Raw genomic sequence first — 26,540 nt, forward strand, 5'->3', positions numbered from 1 at the left:
AAAACTGACTGATGTCCCCATCAAGCTCACCTACACTGGTATTAAAACTTGTGTCAGTGGTTGACAAATTCAAGGAGAAGCCCAAGAACCTTGCAACCCACACAGAGTCTCCAGTCTTCCATTCCGCTGACCTCTGAGTCACTTGGATAATCTAGCAACTGTCAAAGTGAAATCCCTGGCCAAGAGTACCAGCTGTCCTGGGATCTCACTGACAATATTCTTAGACCCCTTTCCAGCTGACTGAATCAGAAACCCAGGGCCTGGGGCATGCTGACCTATGTTTTAACAAGCTTTAGATTTGCCACCAAATGAGCATAGATTTACTCCAAGTCTACCTCTTTTTGTTCTTTCAGGTTTGCTGACCACCTAGTCAACCCAAGCATCAAGTCAAAGGGCACAACAAATATGCAGTAACCACAAAGTCAAGGGCACTGTCCCTGTACCACTCAAACCTTATAAAGTAATAGGCGAAACCAGGCTTTCTCTATTCTTCTGTTCCCATGTGCCAGACACATTTCAATCTCCATTTACTTTGATCTCTTCAGAGAATCAAAGGCAGGATGGGTTTGGGGGATGGGTCCATCTACAAGTGTGAGGACCAGCATTCAGATACCCAGAACTTGCGGAAAAGCCAGGGGTAGTAGCATTGAGGAACAAAAGCTGATGGACCCTTGGAGCTGGCTGGCCATGCAGTAGAGCCAAAATGGTAAGTTTCAGGTTTGATGAGAGACCCTGACTCATAAAGGAAGATGGAGAGGCAATGATGAAAAGACATCTTGACTTAGCTTCTGACTTCATTCATGCTGAAACAGAAGAGCATGCATGCACGCACACTTGTATGCATACATGCACATAATTAAAGAAAAAACATACTATGCCTTTCTGAGATTGATTCTCAAACATCCTGGCTTGGAGTCATTCTGAAGTAGCTATTCCTTTCTTGCCATAGTGAATGGGGTCTTCACCATGGTAGTGTCTCGATTAGTTCTGCCTGGCAGTCATCAAGCACCCAGAGCAGTCACTTTTCTAGCCACCTGATTTCCTGTCTTTGTAGATTATTTGTACCTTCTTAAAGGTGTACTCTAAGTGCTGCTGACTTTCTAGCCTCACATTCATTATGTGCACTTATTTCTGCTTCAGAAAATAACTTGAAATATGACCTTTGACAAAGCCTGGTAGAATAAAGGACATTTTAGGGGGCAGGATTTTTCCGGAATAGTCTGCCATCTGACCACCTGCCTGACCTGTACTCAGCCTTCCGTGTCCACCTAACAGAAGGCCTTTTGTCTGCCTGTGTGAATGCGGTCTCTTTAAATAACTAGCCATTTTCCGAGCACCACAGTTTGAAGAACCTATTCTTGCTGGGAAAGCTTTATCACGCCATCTTAATTAAATATTTAACTCCCAAACGCCCTTAAACTCAGTTTTAGATTCTCTAGTCTCTCACATTGATCTCTTCATTTCATACTGCCCTAAAATTACAGCATAGTTAAGCGTCTGTAAAGCTTACACAACACTATATTGTTTAGCAGGGTAGTGGTGGGCAGATTCGGTGCCTTACTTGGTAGCCCTGACCAGCCTAGAATTCAGGATTTGCTTATATGGACCAAGTCTTAAGCAGGTGAGCCTCCAATCTCTATCACAAACATGATACCAGTGCCCGGCTGCTCTATTATCACTTGAACAACTTCTCTTTGGGTTTTGATCTTTGATCGCTTAATATTTCTCTTGACAGTCAGCTTTATGGTTTTTAGTGAAAGTTTTAGAGGTTCCTGAAAAGGGTGGGATTTTCTGGCTTTTAGGTACAGTGTTCACATTCTCATCCATTTGTTTGTGTCATTTGGGAAAGGAGGGTTTCTGATACACGGTAGGAAAGCTAAGCTAGCGTGTTCTCTTGCTGGGTTGTCTCCATTCCTTCCCTTTTTAGCTCGTTGGTGGATTTTACAGCTCTTCTTTGTGCTGATATTTTAATGACAGGTTAGAACTATGTACTTGGCCACTGTACACTTTCCACAAAGTTCTGCTTTTATCTTCCTTGTTAAGGAACCCTGAATTAAGCTTTTGTAGTATTGTATTATTCGTATTTGTATTCGAATCATATTTTCTGATTTTGTTTAGTTTTTTGATATGAATGCAGAGGCTTTTAAACATATTTTTATTAATCCTCTGAAATTTTCATACATCTATTTGGATCATATCCACACCCACTACTTCTGACAGACTCCTCCTAGATGCAGGCTCACTTCCTACCCACTCCCAACTTCTTGTCCTCATTTTTTAATAACCCATCAACTCCAATTTGTGGTGGAAATATATATATATACATATACATATATATTTAAACAAACACTGTTTAAATGACCAATTAAACATGAAAATTATGATCTTAGAAAAGCGAAGGTTATTCCTCCCCTCTGTAGATACAATGTATCTGCAAGGACACAATCTTAGCATTACTGATCACCCAGAAGCCAGAGAAACCCTTACCCAGACCTTTGTTTGTGACAGTGTCAAACATTGCCTGGGTGATAAAATCTCTTCCATTGAGAACACTGTTCTAGACTTGGGATTCTATGCCTTCTTCCTGAGCTCCCCACACACCCATTCCCATTGGTTCCTGCCAAATAAAGGTTTCAGAGTGAGATGTGTAGCAGATGGGCTGCCTCGAAGCAGTAAAGAAATCTGCTTCTTCTAGAAACTAATATCTTCCCATGACACTTTTCAAATTTGGTGTGGGAGGTTGTAGCACTTCGTTTATTTGAATACTACCAATTTATTACTTGCTATGTCTTCTGCTTCAATTTCTTTCACATTCTGGGAGAGGGGTTTTCTCTACCTTAGGGACCATCATCTTTCCATATTGTCTGCTCCCTCAGACCCAGTTCTCTTCCCTGCATGTCTGACACAATGATGTCAGGCTACAGTAAGATTATAATTAAATGCAGAGTCAACTCTGATCAGATGACATTAAACAGAGGTACCCGAGACAGAGAACAGTGTTCTCTAAAGAGAGAAATATTTTTGCATGAATATTTTGGTATTTGTTAATGTGCTAGAGTTCATAGGGAGGTGTGGGAGGTGTTGAATAGAAATCCAATTTGTAGTGATTATTTCCAAATTAGGATTAGCACAGAAACCTCTCAAGAGTGGGAGGTAATGTCTCTTGCTCACAGAAGAGGGTTTAAAGGTAGCTGGGAAGAACGATAATGCTCAACCTAAATGTTCTTGTAACGGGAATTGTGGGAGAGTGAGCAGGTACCCTGATGACCAAGGCATGAGTTCAAATAGAAGGTGAACCAGCAGTGCATGGTTCTGAGCCCTCATCTTGTGACCTTGTGAGCATCCCTTCAATGTGTCTGATAGCCAACAGCTAGCACATGGGTTTCACAAAGTTAACACTTCACGCAAAATGTGGATATGATCTGAATTTTAAAAATTGTGATGGGATTCCTATGTGGATGGAGGATTTCAACAAACTGAATAACTTGCAGTGGAGTCTTATTTCACTCCACAGATAGCTGTAGAATGCCTGTTGGCTTTCAAATATAGCCTATGATATAAAAAGATGTCCCACACTGTGTCATAGAGGGTGACAAACCACTGCAGACCATGAAAAGTTAGTGTCAGCCACAGTGGCAAAGCAAAAGAGCCATGATAGAAAACAGATTGCTGTCCCAAGGCAGATAGCTAGGCCTGGGAGGTAATGAAGCAGAGAAGGAGGAGGAGGAGGAGGAAGAGGAGGAGGAGGAGGAAGAGAAGAAGAAGAAAAGAAGAAGAAGAAGAAGAAGAAGAAGAAGAAGAAGAAGAAGAAGAAGAAGAAGAAGAAGAAGAAGAAGAAGAAGAGGAAGAGGAAGAGGAAGAGGAAGAGGAAGAGGAAGAGGAGGAAGAGGAGGAAGAGGAAGAAGAGGAAGAAGAGGAAGAAGAGGAAGAAGAGGAAGAAGAGGAAGAAGAGGAAGAAGAAGAAGAAGAAGAAGAGGAGGAGGAGGAGGAGGAGGAGGAGGAGGAGGAGGAGAAGAAGAAGAAGAAGAAGAAGAAGAAGAAGAAGAAGAAGAAGAAGAAGAAGAAGAAGAAGAAGAAGAAGAAGAAGAAGAAGAAGAAGAAGAAGAAAAGAAGTTAAAGTTGAAGAAGTCAAAGAAGGCTTCTTGGAAGAACTGGGGGTGAGCCAAGTCAAAGTGGATGAGTGGAAGCTAGCCTGGGGAAAGGGGAAAGGGGAAAGGGGAAAGGGGAAAGGGGAAAGGAGTCCACATGAGAAAAGGGGATGATGCTTGCAACAGCTTGATGGGTGCCCTGGTGATGAAGACACAGTGGCTTATTATTAAAGGATCAAGTCTACGACAGATCAGGAAGGACCACTGTTGCGCTTTGTCAAATCTTGGTATTTCATCATATTAGGGATCAGAACCCACTGGCTAAACCTTGTTTGCAGCATCTTTTTTCTTTTCTTTTCCATGTGGCTTCCAAAAGTGGCAACACTGTCCTGGTCATCCTCCATGGTTGTTCCTGACTCAGCGTCTATATCTTGATCATTCATTTCTTTCTGAATATTATACCCAGGTTCAGTGGTTAACCTCTTCCTCTTCCTTCTCTCTATTCCTTCCCAGGGTTTCCAATGCCATCTGTTTGCTTCACACGTCTATTTCACAAGTCTATGTATTCATTTGTACATTCGTTCAATCCACACGCTCCACATCTACTTTGATATCTGTATCTGAATTGCCCAATTAATGTGACGAAGATCTAAAACAGCAAAAACTTTTAAAGAACAGAAGCTCATATATAACACACCTATGGCTGATATGAAAGGCTCAAAACTATCTGAAGCATCTGAAATTCAGATTGTCCTGTTAGCTTTTAATAGATTTATACAATGTGATCCCATCCTCATGACCCAAGAGAGAACCCCTCATATTGCCCATAACCGTGTTCTTAGCAGTTAGTAAAGGAGGCTGAAGGTCTGTCTAGCATGCCCAAACATTGCAGACAGGTTTTTCCCTTTACCCTTCCCTCTCCCTTGCTAAACTGTTAGAATACATTCCTAAAACTCTCAAGGTCCATTCCCTTATTTGGCCATTAATTTATTCCTGAGACTGATCACCAAGGTCCGGCAACCAAAATTCATTATCTAGCTACACTGGCTAACCTGTCTAATTAGGACTTACCGATTCACCCTAACACAGACTTCCTCTTTCCTGGTTTAAAAACCCACTTCTGTGAAAAAAAAAAAAAAAAAAAACACCTGCTACCTGCTATCTGCCTTTGTGGGATCAAGCGACAAAGTCCTCCCTACAGCCTTCCATGTTCCCCACTTGCCCTCCAGGGTAATTAATCTCCTTTGTGCTGAGAATTTGATGTCTTGCTGTGCCAACTCTGAGGGGCTCCCTCCCCTACAGAAGGATGATGAATGGGGCTGTTATAAATTACATTTCTCAAGAACAGACTTGGAGATAAATATTTGCATGAAAGGAGATAATTAGAATATGTCATTGAGTTCAGCATCAGCCACCGAATGAAGGAATTGGGATGACTGGATAGAAGTTGATTATGATACATTGAAGAAAGACCTCAGCCAATCATATGAAGAAAAATATGACAGCTAGATAGACCTCAAGGGTGTACCATGGTGGGGCAAGGAGACCAGACCTTTTATCTTCATATTAGCCTGTCATGAGAGGTATATTGTACCACCAAAGGACATAACTTTGAGTTGGCTCTCCAGCCAAGCATAATGTCTACAAAGAGAGACACAGCTATGCAAGTGTCCACCTTCAACACTCCCTGTAGCCAACACAATGAAGTGCTTCGGTCCTGAAGCTGAGGGAAGTCTGTGTGTTGAAGGGCAGAATCCAGGACAGTCCACTTCTTGTGCCATAGCTCCATGTCCTTGACTGTGCATCTAGAAACAGTTCCTTGAAGATTCGAGCAGGCTTCTTTTTCCCTTTAAGAAACAAAAACAAAACAAAACAATTGGGGGCTGGAGAGATGGCTCAGTTGGCAAAGTGCCTACTATGAAAGCTCTGAGACCTGAGTTTGAGTCCCCAGATCCCACATGAAAAGTCAGGCACAGGCCTGTACTCCAGCCTTGGACAGAAGGCCAGCAAGCCAGGCAGATCCCTGAAGCTCAGTGGCTGACCAGCCTGGTCAAACTGATGGGCTTCAGATTCAGTGAGTAACATCTCAAAAGAAAAACTCGGTGATGGACATAGGAAAGACACCTGACATCAATCTCTGCCCACCACACAAGTGCACACATTCATAAACCCATGCATATACCACCATCCACATACAAATGAATAATAAGAAGTGAGTGGATTAGTTTTGCTATTGCTGCTGGTCTCAAGGCCATGGCTGGTCCTTCCATCGCTCCCAGTGCCCCCCATATGAGAACCTTTGCTCTCAACATCTACGCTCATCCAGGCAAGCTGCCTTTTACAGTTTACCTTGCGGTCTGAGTACCTAGTCATGGTGCACTTCTCAAACTGTGGCTGCAACCTTTGTTCATCAAAATTGACAGGGGAGTATCAAAGCTGCATCAGTGTCACCATGGTGCCACATACGTTTTTTTTTTCCTCTGTCTCTGTTTGGATGCAGCCCTCCATTCTAACCTAATCATAGTCAATCACCGTAACAGACACTTGGAGTTACCAAGTAATAGCCATGAGTTGAAATGTAATGAGTTACTTGTTACATCTTTTGGCAGAATCACTCCTCACAGCCTAAGACCAAGACATCTAAAGCCACAGCCTCCCCCAGAAGGATCACTGGCAGCAATCTTAACCGACTGGAGCTCTTCTCTATCTTTGGCTCCCAGACCCATCTAATAGGGCACCATTGAAGTCTTTCAAGCAGCAAAATAGAAATCCCAATGCAGCAAAGGTGAGGATATATCATAAGAAAGTATTTTAAATAAGAAGAGTAATATAGAGGCTGTTAGATTGTCCAGGCAGGAAATTATGTGGATCTAATAATGGGGTATTATTAGAACCTGACATTTCCTTTAGCAGGAAAGCAAGCACTTGGCATCCAATTAGTGTCCCTGGGTACATCAGGAGGCACAGTATAGGTTAGGAAAGACAGTTGTTAAGCTTTCCCTGCACTCACAGAAGCAAAACTATTACAGGACCATTCCAAAAATAACTGAGTGAACCCGGTGAGCTGTAGCTAAGCCACACATCAGCTTGATTGGCACAGACATCTCTGCATCAGCCCAGCCAGTTCTCACCCCAGGCCCTGAGCCCTGCTTATCCCTCTGTGCCAGAATCCTTATCGCATCTGCTAGGCATTCACGGTATTTACATGTCTACTGTCACCAGCTCTAGTGTCAGATCTCATGGAACAGAAAGCTTGTCCTAGACTCTTTTGTTACCTGTGACAGTGCCTGGAAGAGCTCCTGACCCAAACAATAAACTCATTAAATGTTGATTGGTATTGAAAACTCTTACAAGTGAGATTCCAAAGCTGTGTATCTGTGACCAACCATAACAGCAATACTAATGATGACAGGTAACATTGATTGGAATAATCTTTAGGGCTAGGCACACTATTAAGGGATTTACATACATGGACCTAGTTAGTTCTCCATGAACCGCTATGAAGAAGGTATTATTACAGTCCTCATTCTGCCCAGGGAGAAATTTCAACTCAAAGAGTTAAATTGGTTTCTCAAGAAGTATGAATGGAGACTGAATAAACAAATCGGTGGGTAAGAACACTTGCTACACGAACACTAGGACCTGAGTTTGGGTCCTAGAACACCTATAAAATGTCGGGTATGGCTGCGTACATGCCTATGTTATAACCCTAACTGTGAAGTAGAGAAAGAAGGATCTCTGGAACTTGCTGTCCCACCAGTCTAGCCAAAAGTGGTAAGACCCGGTCTCCAGAGAATAAGACAGACTGTGATAGAACAGGATATCCAATGTCTTCTGCACACTTGAACATAATGTACACATGCTTGTATACACGTATTACACACAGTTGCACACACATAATGGGGGGCATTTTTTCAAAAGGAGAGAGAGAGGTAGAGAGAGAGGGGGGGGTACCATAATTACAGTTCCCAAAAGGTGGTATCAATCTTTGCAAGATCCCAGAGTTATCGATGAGATCAATATCTATCAGCCACTTTCAGAAGACTACTAGGAACTAGCATGTCTTCGTCAAGAACATCTCATATCTTTTACAGCTGCCTATGCCCTACCAGCATCCCTGAAAACATCCTCCATCAATAGCTGCATTTTCTTCACACCTCTAGCCACTGCCCAGCCTCTAGCCATGCGCTCTTGGGGGGAATTTCACAGATCTCTTTTCCATAGGCATTTATTTTCAAGGATCCAAAGGTGCCATCACAGCTTCTCTGTCATCCCTCCTCCACAGCTGCTGCCTGCTTAGTGCAGAGCGCCATTACATCAACACCAGTCAAAGTGCACCGGCCCCAGACATGCGAGACCCAGCCGCGTCTGACCACAGGCAGGAGCAAGTGAAGTCCCAGAATCAGAAACTTTGTCAACATGCCTCGCTTGCTGCCTCTGGGTTCCTCTGTTTCCCTACCACTAGGACAGGTTCACTCACCTCAGCCTGGGCAATAAGTTAGAACCTGTTGTAAGTGCAGTCACCAGTTCACCTGCCCAGGAAACATCTCAGAAGAAGGCTGGGGGGCAGGGGAGGACTGGGTCATAGGAATAAGGGTAGTGGTGTGGAAAGTGGACTCCCAGGCACAGCACTGACCTGCTGCACTGTTGAGCTCACAGACACGGCAATTACCTACACAAGATCTGCACAAGACTGGGCCTGCCGATGTAGGCTTATAATTTTCAAAACCAAAACTTCATGCCAACATTCTTTTATGGGGTGGGGGGAGATCTCATGAGCTTCCACTGGCCTGTAAGGATTTATACTCAGTCAATGTTTCCCTGAGAGAAAGACACACATTTTTTTTTTAGTGATGTGGCCTCTCAACTGGTACTATACCCATGCCCCTTACCTATGATCTTGTAACTGTCCTTAATGAAACGTATCGGGTCTTTAAAATAAAAAGACGTGAAAAGGGGAGACTCCTGGGGAAGAGAAAGAAACCCCCCAGCAGCGGTGAGTGAGAGACCAAAGGGGTGACAGGGAATGCATATGACCAAATTACTTTATATACATATTTGAAAATGTCATATTGAACCATTATGCATAATTAATGTGCTCATTTAAAGAAGCTGGAATCTGGGCTACTACTGTTAACCAACTGACAGCACCTCCTCTTTCACATCCCTCCAGGGTGGAAGGATGCTTCAGTAAATAGCAATAAGGCAGACACAGATATAAAATGGTCATATGATTTTGTAAAAATGTGTAAAAACCTGATTTTAAAATTGGACAAAGGACTTGAAGACATACTCCTCTGGAGAAGTCATACACAGGCCATATGAAGGTTGCTTGCCTCAGGGTAATGCAAATCAAAACCACAAGGAGGCGGCACCTCACGTCTGTTAAGATGGCCACTATAAAAATAATAGTCATTGATGTGAACCCTCTGTGCTGGTCGTGGGAATGTAAAATCCCACAGCAACTATAGAAAACAATGCTGAGGTCTTGTGGGAAACCAAAACACAGAACTGCACATAATCCAGCAATTCTGTGTCCAAGCACTCATTGAAAAAAAAAATTCCAAGGCGAAACCTCAAAGGGATTTCTTACTCTCCTGTTCCTCACAGCTTCATTTATAAGAACAAAAGGATAAAAATGACCCAAAGGCCCGTTAACGGATGAACGGATAAACAGCATGTGACAGGTCTAGACAATGAAAGGTATCCCACCCTAGAAGAAGGAAACCTGCTGTGTGCAACAACAGAGATGTACCAGGAGTCCATCATGACAAGTGAAGAACAGCCAGCCACAGGATCAAAACTGCGTGATCCTACCCACACAGGAGGTATCTAAATAGTCAGTCCTGTCCAAGAGAAAGCAGAATGGGAGTTACCAAGGTCTGGGCAAGGGCTGGGGCTGAAGGAATAAAGAACTGTTGTGGAAAAAAGAAGTCTCGGAGATCTGCTGTAGAACCAGGTGCTTACATTAACTAGGGTGTACACCTTGAACAGAACTGGAGAGAGTTCATGATATGTTTCCCACTGGCTTTTTCTAAAGTAAAACTGTGAACTTAATTCAGTCAGCTGTAAGCATTAGTTTTTTAACCTAAGTATAGGACAAGGATGGGAAGAGTGAGTAGATAGCCCAGGACATGCCCAAAATTTGCCTTGACCTGGGCACCTCTGCAGGGACACACCGGTGTGTAAAAATCTAGGTTTATACAGATGTAAAAAGCCATGAAGCTAAAACAAGATCAAAGTGCTTAGATATGAATGCTGTACTTGTATGTTCCTGGTGTTCCCCACTGTCCAATAGTGTGAGTCTCTGCATCTATGTTTATCGTGTCTTTTCTTTGACTTTTTCTTGTTTGGCTGTCTTGTCATATTCTGATGTTTGTTTTCTCTTTCTCTTATTTTACTGTTATTCCTCAGCTAACTGTTTTCTTAGAAGAGTCAGAGAAGGTATGGATCCAGACCAGAAGGGAAGTGGGAGAAACTGGGGAGAGTATGATGGGAATCATAATCAAAATACACTGTATAAAAAAACTATTTTTGAAAAAAGAAAAATGCAAATTAAAAGACCAACAGAAGATTAAATCTGAGAGTTCCTGGTTGACAAGCAAAATCATTTCGAACATGCTAGTCAGGACTGGCTTCCAGAAGTGGCTGTCCTTTCTCTGAAACCTTCTGGAAGAACCTGACCTTATGGGCAGGAGCAGAACTTGCCTTTGCTTTCTTACCACACTAGGCCCCTTGAGAGTGGGATCCTACCTGATGTACGAAGTCCCCTTTCCAGTTCCCAGCATGGTCACTGGTACCTCACTGGCTGAATGGCATGGATGGTGGCAGCCTAATCGTTTACCAGAAACCCAAGGAGTCAGGCTAAGGTTTAAGACCAGCCCACTCCAGTCAGCCAATATCAACAGGGCACCTGCCGTATGTCTAAAATGAAGCCAACAAAAGCTGCTAGGGAAACAGAAATGTTCTTAGGTTTCTCTCCTCAAAAGAAAAGGCTCTCTGACAAGATGGTTTTCTTTAGATGCTGCGTCTGGTGGTTTTTAATTTCATATTTCACCCAGAGAGACTCATTAATATTATAGGACTGGCCTGAAGAAGCAGTGTGCAGACTTCAGCTCCAGCAGTTGCCAAAAAGAATTAGAGAAGACACCAATTGTAATGTTAAAACAGTATCTCATCGCCATGGCAACCCTGCACGACATTAAAACAAAGGTAGTTAGGACTGGTAGGAACCAGGGGCCATGAAGCAGGGAGAGAAAGGACCAAGATGCAAAGGAGAAATGATTAATGAATGCAGCATGTGCACAGAAAATAACCAAGCCCTCGAGCTCAGTAATGTACACAGGAGAAGTCATGAGGAGCACTCTTCTGTGGGTGGACTCAAACCAGGCCATGATACCTGTCCACTGCAGAATGCCTGAAACAGTAAACAAAGAACAAGAACAGAAAACTAGAAGACGTGCTTCCAGGTACTGGGGACGCAGCTCCATCAATAGAGAGATTGCCTGGCACGCATGGAACAGCCCTGGTGTCTCTCTCCAGCACCCCATAAAATGGATAATGGTGCATGCCTGCAATCCCAGGACTCTAGAGGATCAGAAGTTCAAGGTCATCCTTAGCTAGTGCACTATGGGAAGCTTCACGGATTACCTAATTGAAGTGATGGGTGAATGAACAAAAGACAAACGCATGTATAGGAAAGTGGGGATTGCTGGCATGTGTTCACTCTGACAGAGTGGCAACTGTGCCAGGACCCTGAAGGTCCAGTGTGTTTACTTTTTATGCCTGAGGAGAAGATGTGCCTTATGGTATATAGGTGAACAATGAGGCAGGTTTCGCTAAATTCTATAGGAGGTCTTTGTAAAGCAGCAGTCAGGCTGCAGTCATCCAGAAAGAGCAAGAGGCGGTTGATAGTGTTTTCAGACATTCATCCAGAGGAAGGCTTTGCCAATTCCCCAAGCCTGTCATAGGGATGTCGTTGCTACTCCCATGAGTCTGAGGTACTGGGTTCTTGACATGCCTATGCTTACATCAACAACACACATTCACCAGGACTTTCTCCACTCCCCATACTTGGTTCCATGGGGAGTTTGAGGCTAGCCAGGGCTGCATGAGACACTGTCTCTTAAAAATGCATACACTGTCTATTGTCTGTCATGACAGAGGAGCGACGGGATGGGGAACAAGGGGCTCATAGCAAAGGCCAGGCATGGCAGAGAGTCTTACTACAACCAAGACAGCCCTCTTCTTGACGTCCACAAGAAATATTAGCAATTAGAACAGTCTGGGTCCACAGAGTTCCATGAGCTCAAGAAGTCCCCAGCATGTGGACAGAGACAAAGCAGGATTTTTGTACACAGCTCAGAAGCAGGAGACTTCCAAATATTTCGGCGTTAATCATCATCACCATGTTTCCAATTCAGGACCTTTCCTCCATCACCATGACAATGAACATCTCATAATAAAAGGGCAGACTCTTCATTAGAAGGGATGAGCAAGGAGAACCTGCAAAGGTAACTTGCCCTTAGTTCAGAAGAATCCATCTGTTAAGGCTGCCCAGGATATCAGAAAGAGTTGCTGACATCAGACGATCAGAATCAAAGACTTCCAAATTCAATACAAGGGACTCTGCTAGGGCACAGGTGCCCTCTCTGTGGACACACAGACAGCTAAGGTGAAACTCTTCATTCTGCACTCCCAGATAGCATGATTGGGTGGCTCAGAAATCTTTCCTTAAGCCTTCACAGCTTTGGGGGATGAGAATGCCCCCCATCACACAATGAGCTTCCACAGAAATGAGAGAAGTACCATCCAGCCACATGGATACAGATTGGCTGTATGAGCCAGGCTGAAATAACCACTGTGCTCTTTAGCCTTCAGTTAAGCACCTAGAACAGCTCAACCCATTGCTGTCAGTGCCTCTGAGCCCAAAATTTCTTCAGCAAAGCAGAGCTGCTGCCGGATAGAACTGCTAATAGTGACCTGAACTGGTGGCCATACCTCACCTGATAATGGAGTCCACAGAGTCCCACTTAGACATGGACATATGCAAAAGGGGACAGTCCCCCTAACCCTGGTCCTTGGGGCATCTGAGTAGTCCTGGGCAGAATGTCTGAAAATGAGGACACGGACAAGGGAGAAGCCCACCACACTTGACGCAGTTGAATCTGAGAGCGAAGACCACTATAGTGCAGACCTCAGGAAAGGGAAGAGCAGAGTCTAGGGTAGGTTCCAGGCTCAACAAAGAAGGATTATCGTTAAAGATAGAAAAACAAGAAAATCCCAGTGTTTCGGGGCTCAGAGCTTTGACACAGTCTTCTGGAGATCAGTCAGGTCAACACATTCTTTAGCTGGGGAGACAAGACTTAGGATCACACGGAACTCTTCACAGCACTGCAACCAGCCCCCAGCAAGAGCTACACAATCCCCATGAGGACCTGGGGAAACTGGGGATGGGAACATTTTGCTATCCTGTGGGTAGACAGCAGCAGATTAAAGTCTGTTCTGCTTGTACTGTAACCAGCCCCCATGGGGCCCAGGGATCATTCAGCCAAGACTAGGTTGGCCCCTAGAGACAGAGCCCTTGGGGTATATTTTGACAGTGCAGATTTAAAGCAAGCAATACAAGAGCAACGCAGCTGCAGACTCTAGCCCCCTCCTTCTCCCATCAACCCACAGCCTTCCCTCGGCATAGCTCTTGAGAAGATATCTCGAGACTGGTGTTTTTTAAATATATTTTAATTTTTTTATTACTCATTTACTCATTTTGTTGGGGAGGAGGTACATGCACAAGTAGAGGTCAGAGGGCAGCCAGCAGGAGTTAGGTTTCTTCCCCCACCATCAGGATCCCCAAGCTCAAACTTAAGTCACTAGATTCAGCAGCCAGCACCTTCACCCACAGAGCCACCGTGCAGGCCCAAGCTGGTATTTTTACAGGGGCCCAAACCATTTGTGTGACGGTGACGCATCATTGATCCAGCCCGCTTCTTCTAGTATCCCTACTGTTGAATGCTTAGTGCCTGGGACAGCAGGAAGTAGGAGAGAAAACCAGAACTCAAGAGGCCTAGAGCTCTAACCTCACTCCTTTACAAAAATAGCCCCCTGAAGAGCCACTGTGAGTGGCCAGAAATAATGGGGTCTCTATCAGTTTTCTTGTTCTAAAACCCACGTCTCCAACAATGAACGGTGACAACTACCTCACCCTTGAAGTCTAGACAATCAGCAGCCCTGTAGTTAAGCGTCCCAGAAGCGAGGCCAGTTTATTTAAAGCTGTTAGATTGGAAAATCAGCTGGGTAAACCTTCCATTGCTCTATCCCTGGTCATCAGGGAAGACATCAGAAGCAAGGATAGGTACCACCGAGGGAATACCATATTTCCCCGAAGAGAGCATTTTATCCTGCTCTTCCTGTCAGGCCTTTTCCTGGTGGCAAATAAGGTGTTTCTCCACCACCCCCCACCCAAAAATGAAGGGGGTGTTCCCGGGAGAACTTATAAATTTAAAGAACGCTTTCCAAATCTTAAGACTGTGTTTGGCTCCCCAGTTAGACGTGTGCTTTGTCTACAGACTTCCATCTATGTTTATGTGAGCTCTGTTTGGAGAAACAAGATGTCATGGGGGATCAGGAGGCATAACCAGGAAAGCAGGAATCAAGATCATGGAAAGTGGATCATACTTATGTGGGAGCAGCTCTTCTGGCAGTGCTGGCCAATCACAAAGACAATTGCAGCAGAGATGTGAAGAAAACACCTGTCTTCCCTTTCTCCACTCTCACTGACCCCGGAGGATGTGTTGTGGTATAGGCAGAAAGAGCAGACCATGTCCCCACCCCTCAGCCCAGCCGGGCTTCCAGGCTTCATCTCAAACAGCAAGCTCACCCTGTCTCACCTGCGCTGGGAAAAAAAGAAAAGCTTTAAATAGATGTGAGAGCAGCATTTACAAATGATCAGTGCTGAGTTCTTCATAAAGGCAACTGACAGAACTTTCTGGAAGGAGACTACACCATCCCTGACAGGACTGTTATGGCAAGAATGGGGGAAGTTACAGGGGGAAAAAAGAACCACCCACCTTACCTTCATATACAATCACTCAGTAAACAAGTTACATTTTCATTACCTGATTAACTCAGAGGCTTTCTAAATCTGGAAGCAGGTAAGTGAGGCTAAGGAATTGTTGATATGGCCAAAGCAGAGTTGTGCGACAAAGAATCAACAGGCCCCTTTAGAAAGGCTAGCCATGCCCCCCCCCCAATGGGGAGGGGACAGGAATGCTAGGCTCTGAACCTAGATTGAAGTACAAGCAAGAAGAGGTAGAAGCCTGCTAAGTGCTGGGGAATTCTCTGTCGCTATGCAGAAGTTGAGTGGCCTACTGTTATGTGGTTGACCCAAAGACAAGGTTCAAGAACAAAAGAGAAAAAACTCAAGGATAGTGGAATACGCCTTTAATTCCTGCATAGGGGAGGCAGAGTTGGGCAGATCTTTGTGAGTTCGAGGCTAACCTGACCTACATTGTGAGTTCCAGATCAGCCAGAGCTACAGAGTGAGAGCCTCTCTCAAAATACAAAGAACAACAGTCAGAGACAGATCCGGATATGAGAGATAAGAAACCTTGGTCCCATTTCACTATGAAAAGACTCAAACCACATTATTGAGACCATTTGTGGGGCAAGACATAGCTGCCATTCCCTTAAAACAGCTGTGCTTACAAACCGGGAACTTGTTGGTGCAATCTGCCAACTGGGCACCGGAGAACAGAGACACCCGTCTGTAATGCTGTCACTGGCTGCCTCTGAGAAATCGCACAATCCAAACTGGAAGAGCCTGTCAGCAGGGCCGCTTACTCCGTGTCTCCTCAGCATCCAGCAAGGATCAGTAGATCATAGTAGCTGCACAATGAATGTTTTCTGAATGAACGGCTGAGTGAATAATAGGGTGGATGGGTGGGAGGGATATGAATGAATGACTGGGTAAGTGGGTGGGTGGATGAATGAATGAGCAAATGCATGAATGAAGCCTTTGAACAACTAAGCATCTTTTCCCCCCACGGTATTCCCACTGTACCACTATGGGCGGGCTACAGACTTCTCCCAAAGGAAAAGATATTTGTGTTAGAAAGTGTGTGGTCTTCAGCGTGACAAAAGTAAACTGGGCCTCCAGCACTGAGACAGAGGAGTACACCCTCTAGCGTCCAAATGCTAGACTGCACCATGGGTTCCACCTTTTGCAATCACAGCTGGTTTTCAAGTGGGATCACAGCAGCTTCTTGCCTCCCACAGGCCTTCTCGGTCGGACTGGAGGAGGGGGACTTTCTCCTATAATGAAATGGGGTCTGAGTTGCTTTCTTTTAAATCTGGATCTGCTAGAACCATGAGAGACATGCTTTAGGTGCCCCTAGAGGTAGCAATATGATTGCTCCTGGCACTCCTGGGACACTGGTTCTTAGATCGTGGCCATGCTGTGAAGAAGCCAATACCAACCATCACCACCAGGAGAGCATGCACAGGTGCTCCAGACACATCCCCAGGACAATTCTGACCTGAGGTACGGTACCATTTTGTCAACCATGTGAGTGAAATATCTTCAAAGTTCTCCTCTTAGGCCCTGGCAGACACTACGTAGAGGAGAAGCAAACTAGTCCCCTCAACCCCTGTCTAAATTGCAACTTTGTGAGGAAAACAAGTGAATGCTGTCATTTAACCACAAAATATTACAAGAATTGTGCAAAAGTAGATACTGAGAACAAAATGTTATCTCAAAAAGGTCAGAAAAGGATAAATTAGCAATACTTATCAAACATCCTTAAAGATCCCTCTACCTTAAACCCAGCATCTCATTTGGGGTGACTTAATCCTCGTAAAGGAAGCTAAAAAATGTATTTTTAATGTTGTACCTATGCACAGTGGAGTCTTATTCAGATGTAAATTAAACAGTGGAATTAAGACATTTGGGGGAAACAGATGGACCTGGAGATTATCCTGTTAGTGAAAAGTAAACCAGGCTCCGAAAGTCAGATACCGCACATTCGGATATGTGAAATCTAGACTCACACTCTGTACTCATGTGTGTGAGTGGGAAGGAAGGCACCGAAGGTGGGGGACCCGAAGGTAATGTAGGTAGAAAGATAGCAGAAGAGGAGACTACGTGGTGGACGGAGAGGGTTGACCAAAGGAGGCAAGGGGACAGGGATGGGGACAGGGATGCAAACAGGGACAAAGTATATGTTTATTAGGAAAATAAAACATCACACTGAAACCTATAATTTATGATGGCAGATGCCTGTAATTCCAGCTGCTCTGGATGCTGAGACCTGAGGATGACAAACAGAAGGCTTTTCCGGAGCTCCGGGGTGAGTTCAAGACCAACCTGTGAAACCCAAGACTAAAAGTAAAAAGAGACCTGGGGATCTGGCTTGGTGGCTGAGCAGTTGCTGGAGTGTGGCTCCTAGCTCAGGCTCCAGTGCAGCACAACTAAAAGACATCTAACAGAAGCACTGGTTAGAAAGAAGGGGTCCGCAGGGAGGCGCAAGGGTGATGGGAGACGAATGGAATCGAGATATATTGCATACATGTGTGAAATTCCCGAAATAAAGTAAAATAAAATCAAAGCAATGAAGACCACCCAAATATTTAATAGACATTGGGTAATTCAATATTGGTATCACCTCCAGTCACCTCGTGGATGCTCCCTGTGCAGGACTCTTACTGACATCAACCTTAGGCCCTGTGCTGTTATAAGGTGCACCCTTAGGGGCTGGAGAGATGGCTCAGCAATTAAGAGCACTCGCTGCCCTGCCAGAGGACTTGAGTATCATTCCCAGTGCCCACACCAGGTAGACCATAGCTGCCTGTCACTTAGTTGTAGGGGTCCAGCATCCTCTTCTAGCCTGTGTGTACCTGCACACACATGACTATACTCACACAAGACACACGTAGTAAATTAAAAGTTATTGTTTTAAAATACATCTTAGTGAAAAGGTGAACTGTAACAAAGGTACACACGATCTAATCCCAACAGAGAATTTCTCACAAGGCCTATGGTAATCTATATTTCTATCAGTGACAGAGGATGTGACATTTTTCCATACCTTTAACAAGTTTCCTTAGGTGTTGCATGTAACATTTAAAAAAAAAAAAAGTCCATGCTATTGCAGACATGTGGCTTGTGGTCTCGGTATGTTCCCAGCCTAATACCGAGACCACGTTTCCCCTTGTCAGCACCTCTCCCATCAATGCTGGCTCTGCCTCTCCAGAGTTCATTCTCTCCTCCCTGAGGCTGACTGCTGCCAACCCCGCTCAGCACTCCCAAATTTCCACAGCTAGTTGGGGTGCACTTTCACCTACCCAACGCTCCTCAGCGGCTACCTTTCCCTGGAACTCAGTTGAGCCTCTGGGAAATGCAAAGTACCCCAGAAAATCTTAGTTTACAATCAACAGACAACACAGTTGCTGGGTTCTGAACCTAGCATCCTAAATTCACCAACTATTCTATGTTAGAAATCTTGCGGCGGTGGATCCTGGTGGATTCCGCCATCCAAACTAACAGCCCCCGGACTATATCTCTTCCCCCTCGCTCCCACCTCCCAAAAGGAAGTCTCCTCATCCTGCCTTCCCTCTTCCTCTCTCAGACCGGAAGACCTGCCTACTTTTCGCCCAGTGATTGGCTTCTTCTCATCTTTATTATTTAGTCAATTAGGGGAAAATTCCACTACACTTAGGCAAATATTTATCTTTCTGTTTGTATTATTTTTCTATAAATTTCCTCCTTGTATACATCATTCTTCTTTCTGTGTTGGCTATTAGTCTTTTTATCATCAATTCATATGACTGTCCTTTTTTTATTGAAAATAGATTTTTTATACAATATATTTTGATTATAGTTTTCCTCCTCTTCCTCTTTCTCCTCTTCTTTCTCCCAGGTCTTTATCAACTTCCCTCCCATCTGGATACACAGCCTTTCTGCCTCTTGTTAGAAAACAAGCAAGCACTTTAATAAATAATAATAATAATAATAAAATAAGATTAAAACAAAAAAATCAGAGTTGGGACAAAACAAATGGAAGAAAAGGAGATTTTTTTTTTAAAGCTCAAGAAACTCATATAGGCACAGAGACACACCCATTTGCTCACACAAGAATCCCATAAAAACACAAAAGCAAAAGTCATCATATATGTGAAAGGACCTGTGAGATTCATTTTGTGTTGGCAATCTACTGCTGGGCATGGGGCCTACACTTTGGAGTGGTTTGTTTGTACGACTGTGCTTTGTGGGTTACGTGGCTTTCAGGGATATTCTATAAGGGTTGTCCTGGCCTAGATAGCAGTCGCTAGCCATAACGCTGCGTCTAACTAACTGAACTTAAAACGCCAAATTCATTTCTTCGATCACACCAGCTTCACTTCAAATGTCATCAGTAGATCCTTGTGGCTGGTGACGGTGGCACTAACTGTGAAGAATAGACAGTTCCTAGAGAAGAGGGGTTTGGTACACTTCTCTACCCACCAATGGGCATCCATCTTTATGTGGCCTTGCAACACAGTTAACTTGTAATTTTTATAGTAATTAAGGTTAGTAATCTTTTCCTTGTGATTATTAATATGTCCTCCCTCATTAAGTAAGCCAACCCTATCCCAAGATTATTATTTAGCGGATAAAGTATTGTGTGTGTTTGTTTGTTTATTGCCTAGGGAGGGGCAGACACTTGCCACTGTGTCAGTGTGGAGGTCAGAGGACAACTTATGGGAGTCATTTCTTTCCTTCCATTACTTGAGACCGGAAGATAGAACTGAAGTCCACCAAGTGGGACCAGGCACAGATGAGGCACCAAAGAATAGTTCCGTTTTTAAAGGAGAGCAGTGGCCAAGTGCTAAGAGCATGAAACTCCAGAATAGTCCCAACTCTGCCATCAGCCATCTTCTAGCCCGCATCCCTAATAGCTCTTCCCCTGTTTCCACAGAGGTAACAAGGAACAACTGCTGATTGATTGTTTATTCTTTGTGCTGTTTTTAAGGATTAAACCTGTTCCTGTGTGCGACTCATCTGAGAGCAATTCCTTCACTAAGTCCCAGCCACGTAGGCTCATGTTTCTTTGATTTAGAGTTCTCCATGAGTGCTCTGTGAGCCTTTGGAGACTGGAGTAAGAACTGGGTTTCGGGTTTTTCTTTGCCTCTTGAGCAGGCCTGGTAGATCCTATCTGGGCCACTGTTTTCTGGTCCACTTAATGGAAATAATGGTTGGTGCCTTCGGTTGTTGCAAAAAATCAAATGAGTTCCTGCTGACTAGGGAGAGGCAAATCCTATTGTCATTGTGATAATCTTTCTGGTCATCAGAATCCCTGGTCTTGGGCTAGAAAGTTGGGGCAATGGGTAAAGGCGCTTGCCCAACCTTGATATCCTGAGTTTGATTTCTAAGACCTACATAATGGGAGGAAAAAACTAACTTCCAAAAGTTATCCTCTGACCCCCACAAGCATACACATACACCAAATAATTAAATAAGTAGATGTAGTATGTAAAGTCAAAATAAAAGAAGAAGCCCTCGTCTTGAAGGACTATGGAAAGAACCAGCTACTCAGCAAAGACAGAGATGATAGCGTCCCACGCCCACACTCCAGCCAAGCAAATTCACTTAGAGGTTACCCAAGGCTGGAAGGCCGCAGCCTGGGCAGCTTAGACCTCTCTTCTGTGCAATGGGGACTTGCTGATCCTGGCTCTACTCTCTCATTCTTTTCATAAGCCCTTGCCTCTTCCGCCATCCATAAACATGAAGACATTCTTTTGCATAGATTTAATAACAGAGCCGCCTGCCTGACCCCTGAGGAAGCCCAAGCTTCCTGCCTATGTCTGTGTTTAACTCAGTGCAGCTTTCTGCTCTGCAGACAGCCTACATTCCCCTGATGTCCCTAGGATTGATTGCTCACACCAAAATCCGCTGCCTCAGGGATTTCCATCCAGAAGTAAGCCTTCTTTTCATGAGCAATCACGAAGCAGCCTGAAGCAGGAAGGCGGGTGTCTGCATGCCTGGCTGGTCTCTATAGATATTGGATCCTACAGGCCTCCCCTCTCTCTGACCCTGCATAGTAACCCCTGGTAGGAAGTAGTCTGGGCCGTCCCACTTACACAAATGGGGGACCCAAGGTTGAGCACAGCACTGGATCTGCTCCTGTCCAAATCTGAATAAAAACTCTTACGTCTGAGGAGCCTTGCATGGTAGAAAGAGCATGGCCAGGAGATCCTACATGACTTTGACTCAAAGCTTGGGAAGAAAAGGTGAGCGCATTCAGAGAAGTAGGTCAGGTGTTGACACATCTACAAAAGGCCTTCTGTTCTCCTTCCTGGTCATCCCTAGGCTTGCTTCTCTGAGAGGCTGTACATGGCTGAGGTTGTAAGAGCAGACAATGCATTTGTGCACATCTCCTCCTCAGAAGCTTCTATTCTACAGACACTGAGTTTGAGCCCATCATGTGCCAAGCCCTACATGCCAGAACCTTGGGATTTGGGGATAAATAGAGTCAACAACCCCACTGTGTTCTGCCAACCTCCAGTCAAGTGTTCAGGTCACATCCCAGGAAAGTAGGCTCTGTTCGAACCTTTCCATTTACCAGCCATGCATCCTGGGTTCAAATGTGGACTCCATCCTCTATGTGAAAGCTACATGTTAGCTACTCACTTTGAGTTCTAGTATCCCAATTATAATAATCTAGAAATGAAAGCAGCAATGCTGAGCTCACGACACAGGTGTCATAATTAAATGAGTTAATTAACACTTAAAGGGGAGGAATTTGGCTCACAGATGTTCCTAGTACACCCTAAATAAATGGGCCATCTACTCTTAATCATTAATATCCTATCTTCCCAAGGACAAGCAAGCTCTGTTTATGTCTCTTCGTGAGTATGGCTCTGGACCAATCCAAAAATGGGAACATTCTGTATAAAAATGGAGTTATAAGGAAGTATGTCATATTCTGTTATGTTAGGATTTGGAGCCCAGCAGGGTCTCATCAGGAAACCATCATATCCTTGAAGAATCCTATGTGGCAAGGGAGGATAGGAACTTCTCAGCAAACCTTCTATACAACCACTACCCAGCCAACTCCTAACTGGCCTCTGGTGGGGTCGGGGGCAGGGGAGACTACAGAGTCTCTGTCTGTACTCTGTCCTCTAAGTTCCTCTGCCCAGCTATCCTGTAGCCACCTGAGCTGTTCTCCATGCCCTCTACTGAGATCCAAGCAGCAGGTCCTGCGTTTTCTCTGGTTAACAGCAACTTCATGAAAGCACTCAAGAGTTTCAGCTGCTTCTGAGAGAAGGTAGGACCTTGAAGAGACAGCCACTTCACTCACTGTCCCCAAGCTTCAGTTTAAGGAAGAAGGCAGGCATTAAGCAGCAATCTAGGGGCAGAAAACAGGCACCCGAGCTCACAGATCATCAGCTGACATTGCAGTAGTCCTCGCCAATCTGAGATGTCCGTGCAAAAATGCCACACAGCTGCAAGGCCTAGGCCGCATCCACATCAATCAATCAATCAACCAATCAATCAATCAGTCAATCTGTGAGGATGAGGGACACATCAACAGCAGTGGACAGCCAAGCTTTTACACCACTGCATTAGAACCAGGAGCCCCACCAACGGGACACCAAATACCTTCTGGACGTTCCTTCACATCTGTTCTTAGCCAAGCTGCCCCTGCAGAAGTTCTGGTGTAACTGACTGCAAGTTAGGGTCATTCAGAACCACCAGGTTACAGCAATGAGCAGCTACAGTTAAGAGGACATTTTCCTAGGTGAACCACTCAGTAGGAACACTCACTGCTCAAACATAAGGACCAGAGTTCAGATCCCCAGTTCCCACATAAAAAGCCAAGCTTTACTCCATACCTGCCTGCATGGGGCTATGGGATAAACAAGGCAGGAGGACCCTTAGACCTTGCTGGGCAGCCAACATAGCTAAAGCGATGGGGTGTGGTTCAGTGCCTGTCTCAAGGGAATAAAGCAGAAAGTGACAGAGCAGGACACCCGATATGCTCCTCTGATCTTCCCACACACCTGCAAGGACATGTACACACGTCACTTGTGTGTGTGTGTGTATGTGTGTACGTATATATGCTTACATATACATGTAACTATAACTGTTTTTGCTAGCAAGGTGGTGCAGGCTTTTAATCTCAGCATTCATGGGAAGAGGCTGGAGGATCATGAGTTGGAAACCTACTCTGCTTATATGGTAAGACCCTATCTCAAAAACACGAAACAAACCTGTTTTCCTGTACAATCTTAATCTAAAAACTGTATTTACTCTTTAAGAAAAACAAAACAGTTAGTTGTAACCACAAAAAAAAAAAAAAGAGCCTTCGATTGAGCTACAAAGCATGGCGTGTTAATCTGTAACTATGGATCCAGTATATGGAAGGATACAGGAATTTTACCTGTGGCTCGACTTCGTTCGTACAGGTGGAGTCAGGCGCTGGTGCATGTGTTATTAGTTTCCACCATTTGTCCATTGGCGAAATGTATTGGATTTCATTTGGCAGAAGTAATTCTGATGTATAAAGAATCAGTCTGGGGGCTGGGGATTTAGCTCAGTGGTAGAGCGCTTACCTAGGAAGCGCAAGGCCCTGGGTTCGGTCCCCAGCTCCGAAAAAAAAGAACCAAAAAAAAAAAAAAAAAAAAAAAGAATCAGTCTGAATCAACAACATAGTAAGCAACCATCTTTAATACAAAAGAATGTGTTTAGTCGCTGCTGTGAGACAGCCCCTTCATGCATGTCCTACAAACTGAAAAAGAAGAGTTTAGAGAGTATCTAAACTCACTTGCTAAAGACAGTTTCTAGGAGGCAACTTTGACTTAGATCAGACATTTATGTTCATACCCTTTAAAAAAAAAAAAGGAACCCCCTGAAATTCCATAGTTCCATAGCCGTTTCATTCACCACCCAGCTATCTAATTTAACAGTCTCAAAATAAGGGCTCCCCAACTCCAACCCCCCACCTACTGTCCTCCTAGAGGAGATCCCGACCAAGCCCAAGTACAAAAAGTACTTTGTGAATAAGCAAAATGAAAACTTCACCAAGTCTATCCCAGCATCCTCAGGCAGGAAGCTCAGACTAGTCTTGCTGCCCTTCCCGGGAGACTTCCTCCTCAAGTCCTGCGGTACCCCAGAGCATCCAAGGGCAGCATCAGGCTTTTTCCAACAAGAAGGTGCAGGTGAGCCGAGGGCTTCTGAAGGCAGTGAGCGCCAGTCACTTACCCTTATCAGTTCTCCGTCCAACATTTACAGTCACAAAGCTGGCTGGAAAACTGATAAGGGAAAGTGGTCGGCAGACAGAAAACTTGTGAGGATGCTTTCCCGGACAGATGAAAGCTGACACCTGGTTTCCCACCCGCCCATCCATCCTCCCAGGCCACTCTGCAACACCCACCCACCCCCGGGTCCCTCTAGCTCTTCTGCTCTGCCCTGGCCACTCCCAGTCTCTCCTTCTGATAGTTGGAGAGGTGCCTCTGTCTCCAGGACAGAAACAGAAACTCCAGCCTTGGACAGCTCCGGGAAGTAGTGGATTCTTCGAATTTTTTCAAATATATATATAATTTTCAATTGAAAGTAGAAATGGTTTTCAAGGTAAAAATTAGTGTGAAGTGGACAAAGATTTTTACCAGAGGGCTCCTGCGGGTCTGAGGCTGGGGGCCTGGTGAGTCCTGCTCCTCCCCAAGGTCTGCTGCTAAGCCAACACCCACATGCCATTCATAAAGTCCCTGCAGGAAGTCTCCTCCTCCCGCCAGGATTGGTCCTCCAGAGAGGCTGGCCTCAGTCCAGGGCCCATCATCTGCCTTGACTGGATGTGTCTGCCCTGCTGCGCAGCCTTTGGGGGATTATGCCAGGGCGGAGTTCGGGTCTAACGGTGAGTGGGTGCTCACGTAACCAGCTCACTGTCCCGTCATGTCAGGTTCTTTCTGCTAACACGTTCACCTTCCTTACTGATTCAGACGCAGAACCACTGCAGACCGAAAGAAGTGGGAACAGCCGCCATCACTGAGACTTTGACACCATTCCGTTTCCCACAATGAAATCAAGGGAGAATGTTCCAAAGTTAAACAACGAATTCGTGTTGAGGGGAAGGCATCAACTTTATCATGTCTGCTTACTGTTTCTTGATTTATGTGTAGCTGAAAATCACGGCATCCGCTTGAGCCTCAGTTTCCAGGCCCACGAAATAATGTCCAGTTGACCCTTTGGTACCTATGAGGGATTGGTTCTAGGAGCCCTGGAAAACCCAAAATCTGCAGATGCCCAACTCTCTTACACCAAGTGGTGTAGTGTTTTTCTTATAGTTTTCATATATTCCTCTGTGTGCATAAATAATCTCTACAGGGCTTTTAATACCCAACACAATGTATGACTATGTAAATAAATATACTGGATTTGGCCATCGAGAGATGGCTCGGCATTAAGAACACTTGGCGTCCTTCCAGAGGACCTGGCTCTGGTTCTCAGCACCTACTAGCAGCTCACAACCATCTGTAAGTACAGTGCCAGGGAATCTGACACCTGTGTCCTCCATGGACACCTGCACACTTGTGTACATACCCACCTGCAGACATATACACATACACATAATTAAAAATAATAAGAACTACAGAATCAACTAACCTGGGCCCACGGGGGCTCACAGACACTGAACTGCCAACCTAACCATGGAGATGCTCGACCTAGACCCTCTAAATATTTGTAGCAAGTCGATCAACCATGGAAAGGCCATGAAGGCAGCTATTGTCTGTGCGCAGGAGACATGGAGAGACTTGGTGCTGTGTCAGCAAGGACATGTCTCTTCTCTCACTGAATGTTAAAACTGACACATTCTTAGAAACAGGCAAATAAACCTGTTGGTAAAATGCATGCCACACAAGCCCAAGGGCCTGAGTTCCAGAACAGAAAGGGATCCCCTCTCTAGATGAGACAGGCAGCTGCTGACACTGCTGTTTGACCTCTGACCCCAAAATCCATAGGTGCTTGTGTGCCCAAGAGCATATGAAACACATATACCTTCAAACACACACACGCACACGCACACGCACACACACACATGCACAAACACACGCACAGCAAATAAATAAGGACACTTTGATATCCAGGCAACAGCTGCACGCCACTTGCTGTGCTCAGCTCAACCGTTCCTTCCAGGCAGCAACAAAAGGTCATAACAACACAAAAAATATGTCCTGGAGGATAAGCCTCATCCTCCTCCAGTCCAGGGGCCCTGCTGTCAAGGGCCAAGGAGAGCCCATCAGCATGGTCTCTTGAGTGTACCTAGACAGGTCCTATTTCTACCAGAGAGACAAAATGTGTGCATGAGCCCATCCCAAGATACTCATGGGATCCGGGCTAGCACAACCCTATTCCTTGTCACTCAAATCTCTACGCCACTGAGCCTGTCCCCAACGCTCTTTTCAAAACTCATTCCAACTCAC

The 26,540-nt window shown here is 44.9% G+C and overlaps 1 non-coding gene across 1 annotated transcript; it reads right to left on the bottom strand.

Moving 5' to 3' along the window:
* Nucleotides 1-24,313: 24,313 nt before the first annotated feature.
* On the bottom strand, nt 24,314-24,390 carry Mir184 (microRNA 184). The gene has a single exon (NR_031902.1). It is a non-coding gene; the product is annotated as a microRNA 184 (primary transcript).
* Nucleotides 24,391-26,540: the final 2,150 nt, after the last annotated feature.

The sequence above is a fragment of the Rattus norvegicus genome, chromosome 8 (genome assembly GCF_036323735.1).
Source record: "Rattus norvegicus strain BN/NHsdMcwi chromosome 8, GRCr8, whole genome shotgun sequence".
NCBI classification, from domain to species: domain Eukaryota; kingdom Metazoa; phylum Chordata; class Mammalia; order Rodentia; family Muridae; genus Rattus; species Rattus norvegicus.